This window comes from Dreissena polymorpha, chromosome 1, assembly GCF_020536995.1.
Source record: "Dreissena polymorpha isolate Duluth1 chromosome 1, UMN_Dpol_1.0, whole genome shotgun sequence".
In the NCBI taxonomy this organism is placed as follows: Eukaryota; Metazoa; Mollusca; class Bivalvia; order Myida; family Dreissenidae; genus Dreissena; species Dreissena polymorpha.
In genome coordinates, this window is record NC_068355.1 from 26,157,899 (window position 1) to 26,176,761 (window position 18,863).

At 37.0% G+C, this 18,863-nt stretch overlaps 1 long non-coding RNA gene across 5 annotated transcripts; it reads right to left on the reverse strand.

The window, feature by feature from the left end:
• Nucleotides 1–1,641: 1,641 nt before the first annotated feature.
• On the reverse strand, nt 1,642–18,310 carry LOC127864986 (uncharacterized). 5 transcript variants are annotated; one of them, XR_008042423.1, is made up of 7 exons: nt 14,411–14,997; nt 11,472–11,533; nt 9,369–9,430; nt 6,795–6,856; nt 4,221–4,282; nt 2,483–2,544; nt 1,642–1,706 (listed from the first exon to the last, which is right to left on the reverse strand). It is a non-coding gene; the product is annotated as an uncharacterized LOC127864986 (long non-coding RNA). The 5 variants fall into 5 exon arrangements; XR_008042426.1 differs by lacking the exon at nt 14,411–14,997 and adding an exon at nt 18,254–18,310 and having other exon boundaries at nt 1,643–1,706; XR_008042425.1 differs by lacking the exon at nt 14,411–14,997 and adding an exon at nt 16,150–16,206 and having other exon boundaries at nt 1,643–1,706.
• Between the last annotated feature and the right edge of the window lie 553 nt (nt 18,311–18,863).

The following is an 18,863-nucleotide window of genomic DNA, read 5'->3' on the forward strand; positions in this document are numbered from 1 at the left end:
AATGTTTTCCCTGCCACTGCACACAGAAAATACTTCAAATAAAGTCATGGCAAGTGACCCTACAGAGAACCGTGTCTTCAAATAAATGATGTTCATGTTTTTAGAGAGTATAGCATTGCACTCCAAAAAGATTACTATATTGCAACCTAAGGAAAAATATCATCTGATTAAAATGTGTTTTTCTTGCAATTTCTTATTTCCTATTCATATTGCACACACAAATAAGTTTGGCTGGATTATCTGTCCATTTGGCCATTTTTTTTCATATTTTACACGCGGGTGTTTTCGGTCAAAAAGAAGGCGATTTTAGGCCTGTTAAAGCTTAAATGTCCCTTTAAGATTTAAATGTGCTAAGTTCAATATCTGCAACAAAATACCAAAACAAACCAAATGGACATGCACGTGGGGCTTATGGCGGGGTGTGTGAAAGAATGACTTTGTTAGATATTTTCACTCTAAGCAATTTTGATATGTCAATTTTGTGGGGTTTTTTTTTTAATCACCCCAAAAATGTCAATTTCAAAGCAAAAAGAAAATCCAATTTCATCCAAGAATAATAAACAAATTAGTACAAATGAGAGATCAAAGATACTTTGAACAGAAGAAATCAATAAGCTTCCAATAACTTGTTGTTTAGCACCAATAAAAGTGTGAAATCTTGAAACGCGCCTTGTCGCTCGGAGCCCATTTATTTGCCAGAGGCCAATGATATATCCTAGCATTTAATGTCATGGGTGCCTTTAAACTGCAGCAGATGGTCAATATGCATTGCCAGCTCTCATTTAGAGGTTCAATAGAATACAAAATTTCATATTTTTGGCACAAAACAAGTACTTTTGACTATTTTTATGGTGGCAATCTGGGTAAAAAATGGGGATTCATAACCAAGCGAAAGAAAAAAATGCTCATTTTGGGGGTATAGAATGGACGGAAAGGTTAAAATGAACAAGATACATATATGTAGGCAAGCATTTTAAGCTTAGAAATGAGGTTCCATGTAGTAACAGGGGCAAAAAGGCAGCTCAGATCAATGCAGGCTTCCTGAAAGGGGTTTCTAGTACTTCTTTTGGGGACACAGCTTCCCGCAGAATTCTCAACACAACAAACATCATTGATCCATGTCACCTCTGTATGCAAAGACAAGCAAATAAAGTCAATACTTGCCCTTAAATCACTGAATGAGAGAAGCATTTACCAAATAAAAAACAAAACTGGTTGCTGAAAGTGCCAAATTTTGTCAAAAAGATCCCTCTAATGTAAACGATGAAGGGGACACTCGCTACAACAATCCTATGTTTAAGTCGGACGCGACATCTTCTCATGCCGGAACCAGGACTGTAAGCATATTGTGAGAAAACAGTACCAAACACAAGCTAATTGTAGGGTAACAAGTAGCAAATCAACTCAGCTGTGCTGCACACATGCTCAGGAACAAGGATAAACATGTTGAGTACCAACTTCTGCTGCCAACAGAGCACGAGCTTTACGTGTCAGGACGCGGAATAATCGATACAAACTGCATGGGAATTGCACGACAGCAAGAGTTTGAGTGACCACAAAACTGATTAGGACAGTATTTCACACCTTAAGCATCATAAATATGCTTATTTGCCTGTGTACATGATAATAAATTAGTATTATTACCTGTTTTACCATCAACAACCCTTATCCAGTGGCCCTCGGCTTAGTCGCAGACATTCCTCTACCTGAAAAAGTCAAAATACCCAATAGAAATAGATATAAAATGAAGAAAAAAAACATGCAATTATGTATTTTAAGTGTATTTCTATGAATAATATGAGGTGATAAAGCTTGAAATATGCATGATTGTACTAAATATGAAAGCTGGCTCAGTTAAGCATCTGTTGCACTGTCAAAACTGTAAAAATGTCCGCCATTCCATGTAGGTGAAATGGGGCTCCGTTTGAATGTTCATGCTTTACGCACAAGCTATTGTTGCGTTACTGGATTGCGGAGTCCTTGGCGTTGAATTCTGACTTCTTGTAGCACAATAACGCTACACGGTCAACCAAAATGCCTTTGAATTTAAGTCGGAAAGCAATTTAGCCCTTATTCGGCTATACAAGGGTGGGGGGGTCAACTTGAAAAACAACTATTCCGGGTCAAATAATCTGAATTCATGCATTTAATGCACTAATTTTCTTCTCTTTTGCTAAGAAATGACCAAAAATCAGCTTTCCCAGTCATATTTTGCACTTGCAGATGATATTACATTTTTCACATAAAGCTAGTTTAGGTTACAATATAGTAAAAGATTTCCTACACAAATTCAATGTAAAAGCAATAACTTTAACGAAAAATAAAGTCAAACTTTTGCGCATAGAGACCCTCATAACCATACCTTTTCTCGAAGAGCATTCCAAGCCGAATTGATTTAAGCAATAAAAAAGATAGGTCACGCGATATGTAAGAAAGAACTCGTCACGAATCAAAAGTCACTGTTTTATGGCCATCTATTTACCGGCTTCTATCCAGTTCATGAGGGTTTCCCGCCATCTGTCAAAGTCTTATGTAGTCTCCAATCTTCAGATAAAAGAGTGAATTTCTAGTAAACAACAATGTTTTCCCTGCCACATGCACACAGAAATATACTCAAATAAAGTCATGGCAAGTGACCCTACAGAGAACCGTGTCTTCAAATAAATGATGTTCATGTTTTTAGAGAGTATAGCATTGCACTCCAAAAAGATTTACTATATTGTAACCTAAAGGAAAAATATCATCTGATTAAAATGTGTTTTTCTTGCATATTCTTATCTTCCTATTCATATTGCACACACATAATAAGTTTGGCTGGATTATCTGTCCATTTGGCCATTTTTTTTCATATTTTCACACGCGGGTGTTTTCGGTCCAAAGAAGGCGATTTTAGGCCTGTTAAAGCTTAAATGTCCCTTTAAGATTTAAATGTGCTAAGTTCAATATCTGCAACAAAATACCAAAACAAACCAAATGGACATGCACGTGGGGCTTATGCGGGGTGGTGAAAGAATGACTTTGTTAGATATTTTCACTCTAAGCAATTTGATAATGTCAATTTTGTGGGTTTTTTTTTTTAATCACCCCAAAAATGTCAATTTCAAAGCAAAGAAAATCCAATTTCATCCAAGAAAATAAACAAATTAGTACAAATGAGAGATCAAAGATACTTTGAACAGAAGAAATCAATAAGCTTCCAATAACTTGTTGTTTAGCACCAATAAAAGTGTGAAATCTTGAAACGCGCCTTGTCGCTCGGAGCCCATTTATTTGCCAGAGGCCAATGATATATCCTAGCATTTAATGTCATGGGTGCCTTTAAACTGCAGCAGATGGTCAATATGCATTGCCAGCTCTCATTTAGAGGTTCAATAGAATACAAAATTTCATATTTTTGGCACAAAACAAGTACTTTTGACTATTTTTATGGTGGCAATCTGGGTAAAAAATGGGGATTCATAACCAAGCGAAAGAAAAAATGCTCATTTTGGGGGTATAGAATGGACGGAAAGGTTAAAATGAACAAGATACATATATGTAGGCAAGCATTTTAAGCTTAGAAATGAGGTTCCATGTAGTAACAGGGGCAAAAAGGCAGCTCAGATCAATGCAGGCTTCCTGAAAGGGGTTTCTAGTACTTCTTTTGGGGACACAGCTTCCCGCAGAATTCTCAACACAACAAACATCATTGATCCATGTCACCTCTGTATGCAAAGACAAGCAAATAAAGTCAATACTGCCCTTAAATCACTGAATGAGAGAAGCATTTACCAAATAAAAAACAAAACTGGTTGCTGAAAGTGCCAAATTTTGTCAAAAAGATCCCTCTAATGTAAACGATGAAGGGGACACTCGCTACAACAATCCTATGTTTAAGTCGGACGCGACATCTTCTCATGCCGGAACCAGGACTGTAAGCATATTGTGAGAAAACAGTACCAAACACAAGCTAATTGTAGGGTAACAAGTAGCAAATCAACTCAGCTGTGCTGCACACATGCTCAGGAACAAGGATAAACATGTTGAGTACCAACTTCTGCTGCCAACAGAGCACGAGCTTTACGTGTCAGGACGCGGAATAATCGATACAAACTGCATGGGAATTGCACGACAGCAAGAGTTTGAGTGACCACAAAACTGATTAGGACAGTATTTCACACCTTAAGCATCATAAATATGCTTATTTGCCTGTGTACATGATAATAAATTAGTATTATTACCTGTTTTACCATCAACAACCCTTATCCAGTGGCCCTCGGCTTAGTCGCAGACATTCCTCTACCTGAAAAAGTCAAAATACCCAATAGAAATAGATATAAAATGAAGAAAAAAACATGCAATTATGTATTTTAAGTGTATTTCTATGAATAATATGAGGTGATAAAGCTTGAAATATGCATGATTGTACTAAATATGAAAGCTGGCTCAGTTAAGCATCTGTTGCACTGTCAAAACTGTAAAAATGTCCGCCATTCCATGTAGGTGAAATGGGGCTCCGTTTGAATGTTCATGCTTTACGCACAAGCTATTGTTGCGTTACTGGATTGCGGAGTCCTTGGCGTTGAATTCTGACTTCTTGTAGCACAATAACGCTACACGGTCAACCAAAATGCCTTTGAATTTAAGTCGGAAAGCAATTTAGCCCTTATTCGGCTATACAAGGGTGGGGGGTCAACTTGAAAAACAACTATTCCGGGTCAAATAATCTGAATTCATGCATTTAATGCACTAATTTTCTTCTCTTTTGCTAAGAAATGACCAAAAATCAGCTTTCCCAGTCATATTTTGCACTTGCAGATGATATTACATTTTTCACATAAAGCTAGTTTAGGTTACAATATAGTAAAAGATTTCCTACACAAATTCAATGTAAAAGCAATAACTTTAACGAAAAATAAAGTCAAACTTTTGCGCATAGAGACCCTCATAACCATACCTTTTCTCGAAGAGCATTCCAAGCCGAATTGATTTAAGCAATAAAAAAGATAGGTCACGCGATATGTAAGAAAGAACTCGTCACGAATCAAAAGTCACTGTTTTATGGCCATCTATTTACCGGCTTCTATCCAGTTCATGAGGGTTTCCCGCCATCTGTCAAAGTCTTATGTAGTCTCCAATCTTCAGATAAAAGAGTGAATTTCTAGTAAACAACAATGTTTTCCCTGCCACATGCACACAGAAATATACTCAAATAAAGTCATGGCAAGTGACCCTACAGAGAACCGTGTCTTCAAATAAATGATGTTCATGTTTTTAGAGAGTATAGCATTGCACTCCAAAAAGATTTACTATATTGTAACCTAAAGGAAAAATATCATCTGATTAAAATGTGTTTTTCTTGCATATTCTTATCTTCCTATTCATATTGCACACACATAATAAGTTTGGCTGGATTATCTGTCCATTTGGCCATTTTTTTTCATATTTTCACACGCGGGTGTTTTCGGTCCAAAGAAGGCGATTTTAGGCCTGTTAAAGCTTAAATGTCCCTTTAAGATTTAAATGTGCTAAGTTCAATATCTGCAACAAAATACCAAAACAAACCAAATGGACATGCACGTGGGGCTTATGCGGGGTGGTGAAAGAATGACTTTGTTAGATATTTTCACTCTAAGCAATTTGATAATGTCAATTTTGTGGGTTTTTTTTTTTAATCACCCCAAAAATGTCAATTTCAAAGCAAAGAAAATCCAATTTCATCCAAGAAAATAAACAAATTAGTACAAATGAGAGATCAAAGATACTTTGAACAGAAGAAATCAATAAGCTTCCAATAACTTGTTGTTTAGCACCAATAAAAGTGTGAAATCTTGAAACGCGCCTTGTCGCTCGGAGCCCATTTATTTGCCAGAGGCCAATGATATATCCTAGCATTTAATGTCATGGGTGCCTTTAAACTGCAGCAGATGGTCAATATGCATTGCCAGCTCTCATTTAGAGGTTCAATAGAATACAAAATTTCATATTTTTGGCACAAAACAAGTACTTTTGACTATTTTTATGGTGGCAATCTGGGTAAAAAATGGGGATTCATAACCAAGCGAAAGAAAAAATGCTCATTTTGGGGGTATAGAATGGACGGAAAGGTTAAAATGAACAAGATACATATATGTAGGCAAGCATTTTAAGCTTAGAAATGAGGTTCCATGTAGTAACAGGGGCAAAAAGGCAGCTCAGATCAATGCAGGCTTCCTGAAAGGGGTTTCTAGTACTTCTTTTGGGGACACAGCTTCCCGCAGAATTCTCAACACAACAAACATCATTGATCCATGTCACCTCTGTATGCAAAGACAAGCAAATAAAGTCAATACTGCCCTTAAATCACTGAATGAGAGAAGCATTTACCAAATAAAAAACAAAACTGGTTGCTGAAAGTGCCAAATTTTGTCAAAAAGATCCCTCTAATGTAAACGATGAAGGGGACACTCGCTACAACAATCCTATGTTTAAGTCGGACGCGACATCTTCTCATGCCGGAACCATGACTGTAAGCATATTGTGAGAAAACAGTACCAAACACAAGCTAATTGTAGGGTAACAAGTAGCAAATCAACTCAGCTGTGCTGCACACATGCTCAGGAACAAGGATAAACATGTTGAGTACCAACTTCTGCTGCCAACAGAGCACGAGCTTTACGTGTCAGGACGCGGAATAATCGATACAAACTGCATGGGAATTGCACGACAGCAAGAGTTTGAGTGACCACAAAACTGATTAGGACAGTATTTCACACCTTAAGCATCATAAATATGCTTATTTGCCTGTGTACATGATAATAAATTAGTATTATTACCTGTTTTACCATCAACAACCCTTATCCAGTGGCCCTCGGCTTAGTCGCAGACATTCCTCTACCTGAAAAAGTCAAAATACCCAATAGAAATAGATATAAAATGAAGAAAAAAACATGCAATTATGTATTTTAAGTGTATTTCTATGAATAATATGAGGTGATAAAGCTTGAAATATGCATGATTGTACTAAATATGAAAGCTGGCTCAGTTAAGCATCTGTTGCACTGTCAAAACTGTAAAAATGTCCGCCATTCCATGTAGGTGAAATGGGGCTCCGTTTGAATGTTCATGCTTTACGCACAAGCTATTGTTGCGTTACTGGATTGCGGAGTCCTTGGCGTTGAATTCTGACTTCTTGTAGCACAATAACGCTACACGGTCAACCAAAATGCCTTTGAATTTAAGTCGGAAAGCAATTTAGCCCTTATTCGGCTATACAAGGGTGGGGGGTCAACTTGAAAAACAACTATTCCGGGTCAAATAATCTGAATTCATGCATTTAATGCACTAATTTTCTTCTCTTTTGCTAAGAAATGACCAAAAATCAGCTTTCCCAGTCATATTTTGCACTTGCAGATGATATTACATTTTTCACATAAAGCTAGTTTAGGTTACAATATAGTAAAAGATTTCCTACACAAATTCAATGTAAAAGCAATAACTTTAACGAAAAATAAAGTCAAACTTTTGCGCATAGAGACCCTCATAACCATACCTTTTCTCGAAGAGCATTCCAAGCCGAATTGATTTAAGCAATAAAAAAGATAGGTCACGCGATATGTAAGAAAGAACTCGTCACGAATCAAAAGTCACTGTTTTATGGCCATCTATTTACCGGCTTCTATCCAGTTCATGAGGGTTTCCCGCCATCTGTCAAAGTCTTATGTAGTCTCCAATCTTCAGATAAAAGAGTGAATTTCTAGTAAACAACAATGTTTTCCCTGCCACATGCACACAGAAATATACTCAAATAAAGTCATGGCAAGTGACCCTACAGAGAACCGTGTCTTCAAATAAATGATGTTCATGTTTTTAGAGAGTATAGCATTGCACTCCAAAAAGATTTACTATATTGTAACCTAAAGGAAAAATATCATCTGATTAAAATGTGTTTTTCTTGCATATTCTTATCTTCCTATTCATATTGCACACACATAATAAGTTTGGCTGGATTATCTGTCCATTTGGCCATTTTTTTTCATATTTTCACACGCGGGTGTTTTCGGTCCAAAGAAGGCGATTTTAGGCCTGTTAAAGCTTAAATGTCCCTTTAAGATTTAAATGTGCTAAGTTCAATATCTGCAACAAAATACCAAAACAAACCAAATGGACATGCACGTGGGGCTTATGCGGGGTGGTGAAAGAATGACTTTGTTAGATATTTTCACTCTAAGCAATTTGATAATGTCAATTTTGTGGGTTTTTTTTTTTAATCACCCCAAAAATGTCAATTTCAAAGCAAAGAAAATCCAATTTCATCCAAGAAAATAAACAAATTAGTACAAATGAGAGATCAAAGATACTTTGAACAGAAGAAATCAATAAGCTTCCAATAACTTGTTGTTTAGCACCAATAAAAGTGTGAAATCTTGAAACGCGCCTTGTCGCTCGGAGCCCATTTATTTGCCAGAGGCCAATGATATATCCTAGCATTTAATGTCATGGGTGCCTTTAAACTGCAGCAGATGGTCAATATGCATTGCCAGCTCTCATTTAGAGGTTCAATAGAATACAAAATTTCATATTTTTGGCACAAAACAAGTACTTTTGACTATTTTTATGGTGGCAATCTGGGTAAAAAATGGGGATTCATAACCAAGCGAAAGAAAAAATGCTCATTTTGGGGGTATAGAATGGACGGAAAGGTTAAAATGAACAAGATACATATATGTAGGCAAGCATTTTAAGCTTAGAAATGAGGTTCCATGTAGTAACAGGGGCAAAAAGGCAGCTCAGATCAATGCAGGCTTCCTGAAAGGGGTTTCTAGTACTTCTTTTGGGGACACAGCTTCCCGCAGAATTCTCAACACAACAAACATCATTGATCCATGTCACCTCTGTATGCAAAGACAAGCAAATAAAGTCAATACTGCCCTTAAATCACTGAATGAGAGAAGCATTTACCAAATAAAAAACAAAACTGGTTGCTGAAAGTGCCAAATTTTGTCAAAAAGATCCCTCTAATGTAAACGATGAAGGGGACACTCGCTACAACAATCCTATGTTTAAGTCGGACGCGACATCTTCTCATGCCGGAACCATGACTGTAAGCATATTGTGAGAAAACAGTACCAAACACAAGCTAATTGTAGGGTAACAAGTAGCAAATCAACTCAGCTGTGCTGCACACATGCTCAGGAACAAGGATAAACATGTTGAGTACCAACTTCTGCTGCCAACAGAGCACGAGCTTTACGTGTCAGGACGCGGAATAATCGATACAAACTGCATGGGAATTGCACGACAGCAAGAGTTTGAGTGACCACAAAACTGATTAGGACAGTATTTCACACCTTAAGCATCATAAATATGCTTATTTGCCTGTGTACATGATAATAAATTAGTATTATTACCTGTTTTACCATCAACAACCCTTATCCAGTGGCCCTCGGCTTAGTCGCAGACATTCCTCTACCTGAAAAAGTCAAAATACCCAATAGAAATAGATATAAAATGAAGAAAAAAACATGCAATTATGTATTTTAAGTGTATTTCTATGAATAATATGAGGTGATAAAGCTTGAAATATGCATGATTGTACTAAATATGAAAGCTGGCTCAGTTAAGCATCTGTTGCACTGTCAAAACTGTAAAAATGTCCGCCATTCCATGTAGGTGAAATGGGGCTCCGTTTGAATGTTCATGCTTTACGCACAAGCTATTGTTGCGTTACTGGATTGCGGAGTCCTTGGCGTTGAATTCTGACTTCTTGTAGCACAATAACGCTACACGGTCAACCAAAATGCCTTTGAATTTAAGTCGGAAAGCAATTTAGCCCTTATTCGGCTATACAAGGGTGGGGGGTCAACTTGAAAAACAACTATTCCGGGTCAAATAATCTGAATTCATGCATTTAATGCACTAATTTTCTTCTCTTTTGCTAAGAAATGACCAAAAATCAGCTTTCCCAGTCATATTTTGCACTTGCAGATGATATTACATTTTTCACATAAAGCTAGTTTAAAGGAAAAATATCATCTGATTAAAATGTGTTTTTCTTGCATATTCTTATCTTCCTATTCATATTGCACACACATAATAAGTTTGGCTGGATTATCTGTCCATTTGGCCATTTTTTTTCATATTTTCACACGCGGGTGTTTTCGGTCCAAAGAAGGCGATTTTAGGCCTGTTAAAGCTTAAATGTCCCTTTAAGATTTAAATGTGCTAAGTTCAATATCTGCAACAAAATACCAAAACAAACCAAATGGACATGCACGTGGGGCTTATGCGGGGTGGTGAAAGAATGACTTTGTTAGATATTTTCACTCTAAGCAATTTTGATAATGTCAATTTTGTGGGTTTTTTTTTTTAATCACCCCAAAAATGTCAATTTCAAAGCAAAGAAAATCCAATTTCATCCAAGAAAATAAACAAATTAGTACAAATGAGAGATCAAAGATACTTTGAAGAGAAGAAATCAATAAGCTTCCAATAACTTGTTGTTTAGCACCAATAAAAGTGTGAAATCTTGAAACGCGCCTTGTCGCTCGGAGCCCATTTATTTGCCAGAGGCCAATGATATATCCTAGCATTTAATGTCATGGGTGCCTTTAAACTGCAGCAGATGGTCAATATGCATTGCCAGCTCTCATTTAGAGGTTCAATAGAATACAAAATTTCATATTTTTGGCACAAAATAAGTACTTTTGACTATTTTTATGGTGGCAATCTGGGTAAAAAATGGGGATTCATAACCAAGCGAAAGAAAAAATGCTCATTTTGGGGGTATAGAATGGACGGAAAGGTTAAAATGAACAAGATACATATATGTAGGCAAGCATTTTAAGCTTAGAAATGAGGTTCCATGTAGTAACAGGGGCAGAAAAGGCAGCTCAGATCAATGCAGGCTTCCTGAAAGGGGTTTCTAGTACTTCTTTTGGGGACACAGCTTCCCGCAGAATTCTCAACACAACAAACATCATTGATCCATGTCACCTCTGTATGCAAAGACAAGCAAATAAAGTCAATACTGCCCTTAAATCACTGAATGAGAGAAGCATTTACCAAATAAAAAACAAAACTGGTTGCTGAAAGTGCCAAATTTTGTCAAAAAGATCCCTCTAATGTAAACGATGAAGGGGACACTCGCTACAACAATCCTATGTTTAAGTCGGACGCGACATCTTCTCAAGCCGGAACCATGACTGTAAGCATATTGTGAGAAAACAGTACCAAACACAAGCTAATTGTAGGGTAACAAGTAGCAAATCAACTCAGCTGTGCTGCATACATGCTCAGGAACAAGGATAAACATGTTGAGTGCCAACTTCTGCTGCCAACAGAGCACGAGCTTTACGTGTCAGGACGCGGAATAATCGATACAAACTGCATGGGAATTGCACGACAGCAAGAGTTTGAGTGACCACAAAACTGATTAGGACAGTATTTCACACCTTAAGCATCATAAATATGCTTATTTGCCTGTGTACATGATAATAAATTAGTATTATTACCTGTTTTACCATCAACAACCCTTATCCAGTGGCCCTCGGCTTAGTCGCAGACATTCCTCTACCTGAAAAAGTCAAAATACCCAATAGAAATAGATATAAAATGAAGAAAAAAACATGCATTTATGTATTTTAAGTGTATTTCTATGAATAATATGAGGTGATAAAGCTTGAAATATGCATGATTGTACTAAATATGAAAGCTGGCTCAGTTAAGCATCTGTTGCACTGTCAAAACTGTAAAAATGTCCGCCATTCCATGTAGGTGAAATGGGGCTCCGTTTGAATGTTCATGCTTTACGCACAAGCTATTGTTGCGTTACTGGATTGCGGAGTCCTTGGCGTTGAATTCTGACTTCTTGTAGCACAATAACGCTACACGGTCAACCAAAATGCCTTTGAATTTAAGTCGGAAAGCAATTTAGCCCTTATTCGGCTATACAAGGGTGGGGGGTCAACTTGAAAAACAACTATTCCAGGTCAAATAATCTGAATTCATGCATTTAATGCACTAATTTTCTTCTCTTTTGCTAAGAAATGACCAAACATCAGCTTTCCCAGTCATATTTTGCACTTGCAGATGATATTACATTTTTCACATAAAGCTAGTTTAAAGGAAAAATATCTTCTGATTAAAATGTGTTTTTCTTGCATATTCTTATCTTCCTATTCATATTGCACACACATAATAAGTTTGGCTGGATTATCTGTCCATTTGGCCATTTTTTTTCATATTTTCACACGCGGGTGTTTTCGGTCCAAAGAAGGCGATTTTAGGCCTGTTAAAGCTTAAATGTCCCTTTAAGATTTAAATGTGCTAAGTTCAATATCTGCAACAAAATACCAAAACAAACCAAATGGACATGCACGTGGGGCTTATGCGGGGTGGTGAAAGAATGACTTTGTTAGATATTTTCACTCTAAGCAATTTTGATAATGTCAATTTTGTGGGTTTTTTTTTTTAAATCACCCCAAAAATGTCAATTTCAAAGCAAAGAAAATCCAATTTCATCCAAGAAAATAAACAAATTAGTACAAATGAGAGATCAAAGATACTTTGAAGAGAAGAAATCAATAAGCTTCCAATAACTTGTTGTTTAGCACCAATAAAAGTGTGAAATCTTGAAACGCGCCTTGTCGCTCGGAGCCCATTTATTTGCCAGAGGCCAATGATATATCCTAGCATTTAATGTCATGGGTGCCTTTAAACTGCAGCAGATGGTCAATATGCATTGCCAGCTCTCATTTAGAGGTTCAATAGAATACAAAATTTCATATTTTTGGCACAAAATAAGTACTTTTGACTATTTTTATGGTGGCAATCTGGGTAAAAAATGGGGATTCATAACCAAGCGAAAGAAAAAATGCTCATTTTGGGGGTATAGAATGGACGGAAAGGTTAAAATGAACAAGATACATATATGTAGGCAAGCATTTTAAGCTTAGAAATGAGGTTCCATGTAGTAACAGGGGCAGAAAGGCAGCTCAGATCAATGCAGGCTGCCTGAAAGGGGTTTCTAGTACTTCTTTTGGGGACACAGCTTCCCGCAGAATTCTCAACACAACAAACATCATTGATCCATGTCACCTCTGTATGCAAAGACAAGCAAATAAAGTCAATACTGCCCTTAAATCACTGAATGAGAGAAGCATTTACCAAATAAAAAACAAAACTGGTTGCTGAAAGTGCCAAATTTTGTCAAAAAGATCCCTCTAATGTAAACGATGAAGGGGACACTCGCTACAACAATCCTATGTTTAAGTTGGACGCGACATCTTCTCAAGCCGGAACCATGACTGTAAGCATATTGTGAGAAAACAGTACCAAACACAAGCTAATTGTAGGGTAACAAGTAGCAAATCAACTCAGCTGTGCTGCATACATGCTCAGGAACAAGGATAAACATGTTGAGTGCCAACTTCTGCTGCCAACAGAGCACGAGCTTTACGTGTCAGGACGCGGAATAATCGATACAAACTGCATGGGAATTGCACGACAGCAAGAGTTTGAGTGACCACAAAACTGATTAGGACAGTATTTCACACCTCAAGCATCATAAATATGCTTATTTGCCTGTGTACATGATAATAAATTAGTATTATTACCAGTTTTACCATCAACAACCCTTATCCAGTGGCCCTCGGCTTAGTCGCAGACATTCCTCTACCTGAAAAAGTCAAAATACCCAATAGAAATAGATATAAAATGAAGAAAAAAACATGCATTTATGTATTTTAAGTGTATTTCTATGAATAATATGAGGTGATAAAGCTTGAAATATGCATGATTGTACTAAATATGAAAGCTGGCTCAGTTAAGCATCTGTTGCACTGTCAAAACTGTAAAAATGTCCGCCATTCCATGTAGGTGAAATGGGGCTCCGTTTGAATGTTCATGCTTTACGCACAAGCTATTGTTGCGTTACTGGATTGCGGAGTCCTTGGCGTTGAATTCTGACTTCTTGTAGCACAATAACGCTACACGGTCAACCAAAATGCCTTTGAATTTAAGTCGGAAAGCAATTTAGCCCTTATTCGGCTATACAAGGGTGGGGGGTCAACTTGAAAAACAACTATTCCAGGTCAAATAATCTGAATTCATGCATTTAATGCACTTATTTTCTTCTCTTTTGCTAAGAAATGACCAAAAATCAGCTTTCCCAGTCATATTTTGCACTTGCAGATGATATTACATTTTTCACATAAAGCTAGTTTAGGTTACAATATAGTAAAAGATTTCCTACACAAATTCAATGTAAAAGCAATAACTTTAACGAAAAATAAAGTCAAACTTTTGCGCATAGAGACCCTCATAACCATACCTTTTCTCGAAGAGCATTCCAAGCCGAATTGATTTAAGCAATAAAAAAGATAGGTCACGCGATATGTAAGAAAGAACTCGTCACGAATCAAAAGTCACTGTTTTACGGCCATCTATTTACCGGCTTCTATCCAGTTCATGAGGGTTTCCCGCCATCTGTCAAAGTCTTATGTAGTCTCCAATCTTCAGATAAAAGAGTGAATTTCTAGTAAACAACAATGTTTTCCCTGCCACATGCACACAGAAATATACTCAAATAAAGTCATGGCAAGTGACCCTACAGAGAACCGTGTCTTCAAATAAATGATGTTCATGTTTTTAGAGAGTATAGCATTGCACTCCAAAAAGATTTAGTATATTGTAACCTAAAGGAAAAATATCCTCTGATTAAAATGTGTTTTTCTTGCATATTCTTATCTTCCTATTCATATTGCACACACATAATAAGTTTGGCTGGATTATCTGTCCATTTGGCCATTTTTTTTCATATTTTCACACGCGGGTGTTTTCGGTCCAAAGAAGGCGATTTTAGGCCTGTTAAAGCTTAAATGTCCCTTTAAGATTTAAATGTGCTAAGTTCAATATCTGCAACAAAATACCAAAACAAACCAAATGGACATGCACGTGGGGCTTATGCGGGGTGGTGAAAGAATGACTTTGTTAGATATTTTCACTCTAAGCAATTTTGATAATGTCAATTTTGTGGGTTTTTTTTTTTAATCACCCCAAAAATGTCAATTTCAAAGCAAAGAAAATCCAATTTCATCCAAGAAAATAAACAAATTAGTACAAATGAGAGATCAAAGATACTTTGAAGAGAAGAAATCAATAAGCTTCCAATAACTTGTTGTTTAGCACCAATAAAAGTGTGAAATCTTGAAACGCGCCTTGTCGCTCGGAGCCCATTTATTTGCCAGAGGCCAATGATATATCCTAGCATTTAATGTCATGGGTGCCTTTAAACTGCAGCAGATGGTCAATATGCATTGCCAGCTCTCATTTAGAGGTTCAATAGAATACAAAATTTCATATTTTTGGCACAAAATAAGTACTTTTGACTATTTTTATGGTGTCAATCTGGGTAAAAAATGGGGATTCATAACCAAGCGAAAGAAAAAATGCTCATTTTGGGGGTATAGAATGGACGGAAAGGTTAAAATGAACAAGATACATATATGTAGGCAAGCATTTTAAGCTTAGAAATGAGGTTCCATGTAGTAACAGGGGCAGAAAGGCAGCTCAGATCAATGCAGGCTGCCTGAAAGGGGTTTCTAGTACTTCTTTTGGGGACACAGCTTCCCGCAGAATTCTCAACACAACAAACATCATTGATCCATGTCACCTCTGTATGCAAAGACAAGCAAATAAAGTCAATACTGCCCTTAAATCACTGAATGAGAGAAGCATTTACCAAATAAAAAACAAAACTGGTTGCTGAAAGTGCCAAATTTTGTCAAAAAGATCCCTCTAATGTAAACGATGAAGGGGACACTCGCTACAACAATCCTATGTTTAAGTTGGACGCGACATCTTCTCAAGCCGGAACCATGACTGTAAGCATATTGTGAGAAAACAGTACCAAACACAAGCTAATTGTAGGGTAACAAGTAGCAAATCAACTCAGCTGTGCTGCATACATGCTCAGGAACAAGGATAAACATGTTGAGTGCCAACTTCTGCTGCCAACAGAGCACGAGCTTTACGTGTCAGGACGCGGAATAATCGATACAAACTGCATGGGAATTGCACGACAGCAAGAGTTTGAGTGACCACAAAACTGATTAGGACAGTATTTCACACCTCAAGCATCATAAATATGCTTATTTGCCTGTGTACATGATAATAAATTAGTATTATTACCAGTTTTACCATCAACAACCCTTATCCAGTGGCCCTCGGCTTAGTCGCAGACATTCCTCTACCTGAAAAAGTCAAAATACCCAATAGAAATAGATATAAAATGAAGAAAAAAAACATGCATTTATGTATTTTAAGTGTATTTCTATGAATAATATGAGGTGATAAAGCTTGAAATATGCATGATTGTACTAAATATGAAAGCTGGCTCAGTTAAGCATCTGTTGCACTGTCAAAACTGTAAAAATGTCCGCCATTCCATGTAGGTGAAATGGGGCTCCGTTTGAATGTTCATGCTTTACGCACAAGCTATTGTTGCGTTACTGGATTGCGGAGTCCTTGGCGTTGAATTCTGACTTCTTGTAGCACAATAACGCTACACGGTCAACCAAAATGCCTTTGAATTTAAGTCGGAAAGCAATTTAGCCCTTATTCGGCTATACAAGGGTGGGGGGTCAACTTGAAAAACAACTATTCCAGGTCAAATAATCTGAATTCATGCATTTAATGCACTAATTTTCTTCTCTTTTGCTAAGAAATGACCAAAAATCAGCTTTCCCAGTCATATTTTGCACTTGCAGATGATATTACATTTTTCACATAAAGCTAGTTTAAAGGAAAAATATCCTCTGATTAAAATGTGTTTTTCTTGCATATTCTTATCTTCCTATTCATATTGCACACACATAATAAGTTTGGCTGGATTATCTGTCCATTTGGCCATTTTTTTTCATATTTTCACACGCGGGTGTTTTCGGTCCAAAGAAGGCGATTTTAGGCCTGTTAAAGCTTAAATGTCCCTTTAAGATTTAAATGTGCTAAGTTCAATATCTGCAACAAAATACCAAAACAAACCAAATGGACATGCACGTGGGGCTTATGCGGGGTGGTGAAAGAATGACTTTGTTAGATATTTTCACTCTAAGCAATTTTGATAATGTCAATTTTGTGGGTTTTTTTTTTTAAATCACCCCAAAAATGTCAATTTCAAAGCAAAGAAAATCCAATTTCATCCAAGAAAATAAACAAATTAGTACAAATGAGAGATCAAAGATACTTTGAAGAGAAGAAATCAATAAGCTTCCAATAACTTGTTGTTTAGCACCAATAAAAGTGTGAAATCTTGAAACGCGCCTTGTCGCTCGGAGCCCATTTATTTGCCAGAGGCCAATGATATATCCTAGCATTTAATGTCATGGGTGCCTTTAAACTGCAGCAGATGGTCAATATGCATTGCCAGCTCTCATTTAGAGGTTCAATAGAATACAAAATTTCATATTTTTGGCACAAAATAAGTACTTTTGACTATTTTTATGGTGGCAATCTGGGTAAAAAATGGGGATTCATAACCAAGCGAAAGAAAAAATGCTCATTTTGGGGGTATAGAATGGACGGAAAGGTTAAAATGAACAAGATACATATATGTAGGCAAGCATTTTAAGCTTAGAAATGAGGTTCCATGTAGTAACAGGGGCAGAAAGGCAGCTCAGATCAATGCAGGCTGCCTGAAAGGGGTTTCTAGTACTTCTTTTGGGGACACAGCTTCCCGCAGAATTCTCAACACAACAAACATCATTGATCCATGTCACCTCTGTATGCAAAGACAAGCAAATAAAGTCAATACTGCCCTTAAATCACTGAATGAGAGAAGCATTTACCAAATAAAAAACAAAACTGGTTGCTGAAAGTGCCAAATTTTGTCAAAAAGATCCCTCTAATGTAAACGATGAAGGGGACACTCGCTACAACAATCCTATGTTTAAGTTGGACGCGACATCTTCTCAAGCCGGAACCATGACTGTAAGCATATTGTGAGAAAACAGTACCAAACACAAGCTAATTGTAGGGTAACAAGTAGCAAATCAACTCAGCTGTGCTGCATACATGCTCAGGAACAAGGATAAACATGTTGAGTGCCAACTTCTGCTGCCAACAGAGCACGAGCTTTACGTGTCAGGACGCGGAATAATCGATACAAACTGCATGGGAATTGCACGACAGCAAGAGTTTGAGTGACCACAAAACTGATTAGGACAGTATTTCACACCTCAAGCATCATAAATATGCTTATTTGCCTGTGTACATGATAATAAATTAGTATTATTACCAGTTTTACCATCAACAACCCTTATCCAGTGGCCCTCGGCTTAGTCGCAGACATTCCTCTACCTGAAAAAGTCAAAATACCCAATAGAAATAGATATAAAATGAAGAAAAAAACATGCATTTATGTATTTTAAGTGTATTTCTATGAATAATATGAGGTGATAAAGCTTGAAATATGCATGATTGTACTAAATATGAAAGCTGGCTCAGTTAAGCATCTGTTGCACTGTCAAAACTGTAAAAATGTCCGCCATTCCATGTAGGTGAAATGGGGCTCCGTTTGAATGTTCATGCTTTACGCACAAGCTATTGTTGCGTTACTGGATTGCGGAGTCCTTGGCGTTGAATTCTGACTTCTTGTAGCACAATAACGCTACACGGTCAACCAAAATGCCTTTGAATTTAAGTCGGAAAGCAATTTAGCCCTTATTCGGCTATACAAGGGTGGGGGGGTCAACTTGAAAAACAACTATTCCAGGTCAAATAATCTGAATTCATGCATTTAATGCACTAATTTTCTTCTCTTTTGCTAAGAAATGACCAAAAATCAGCTTTCCCAGTCATATTTTGCACTTGCAGATGATATTACATTTTTCACATAAAGCTAGTTT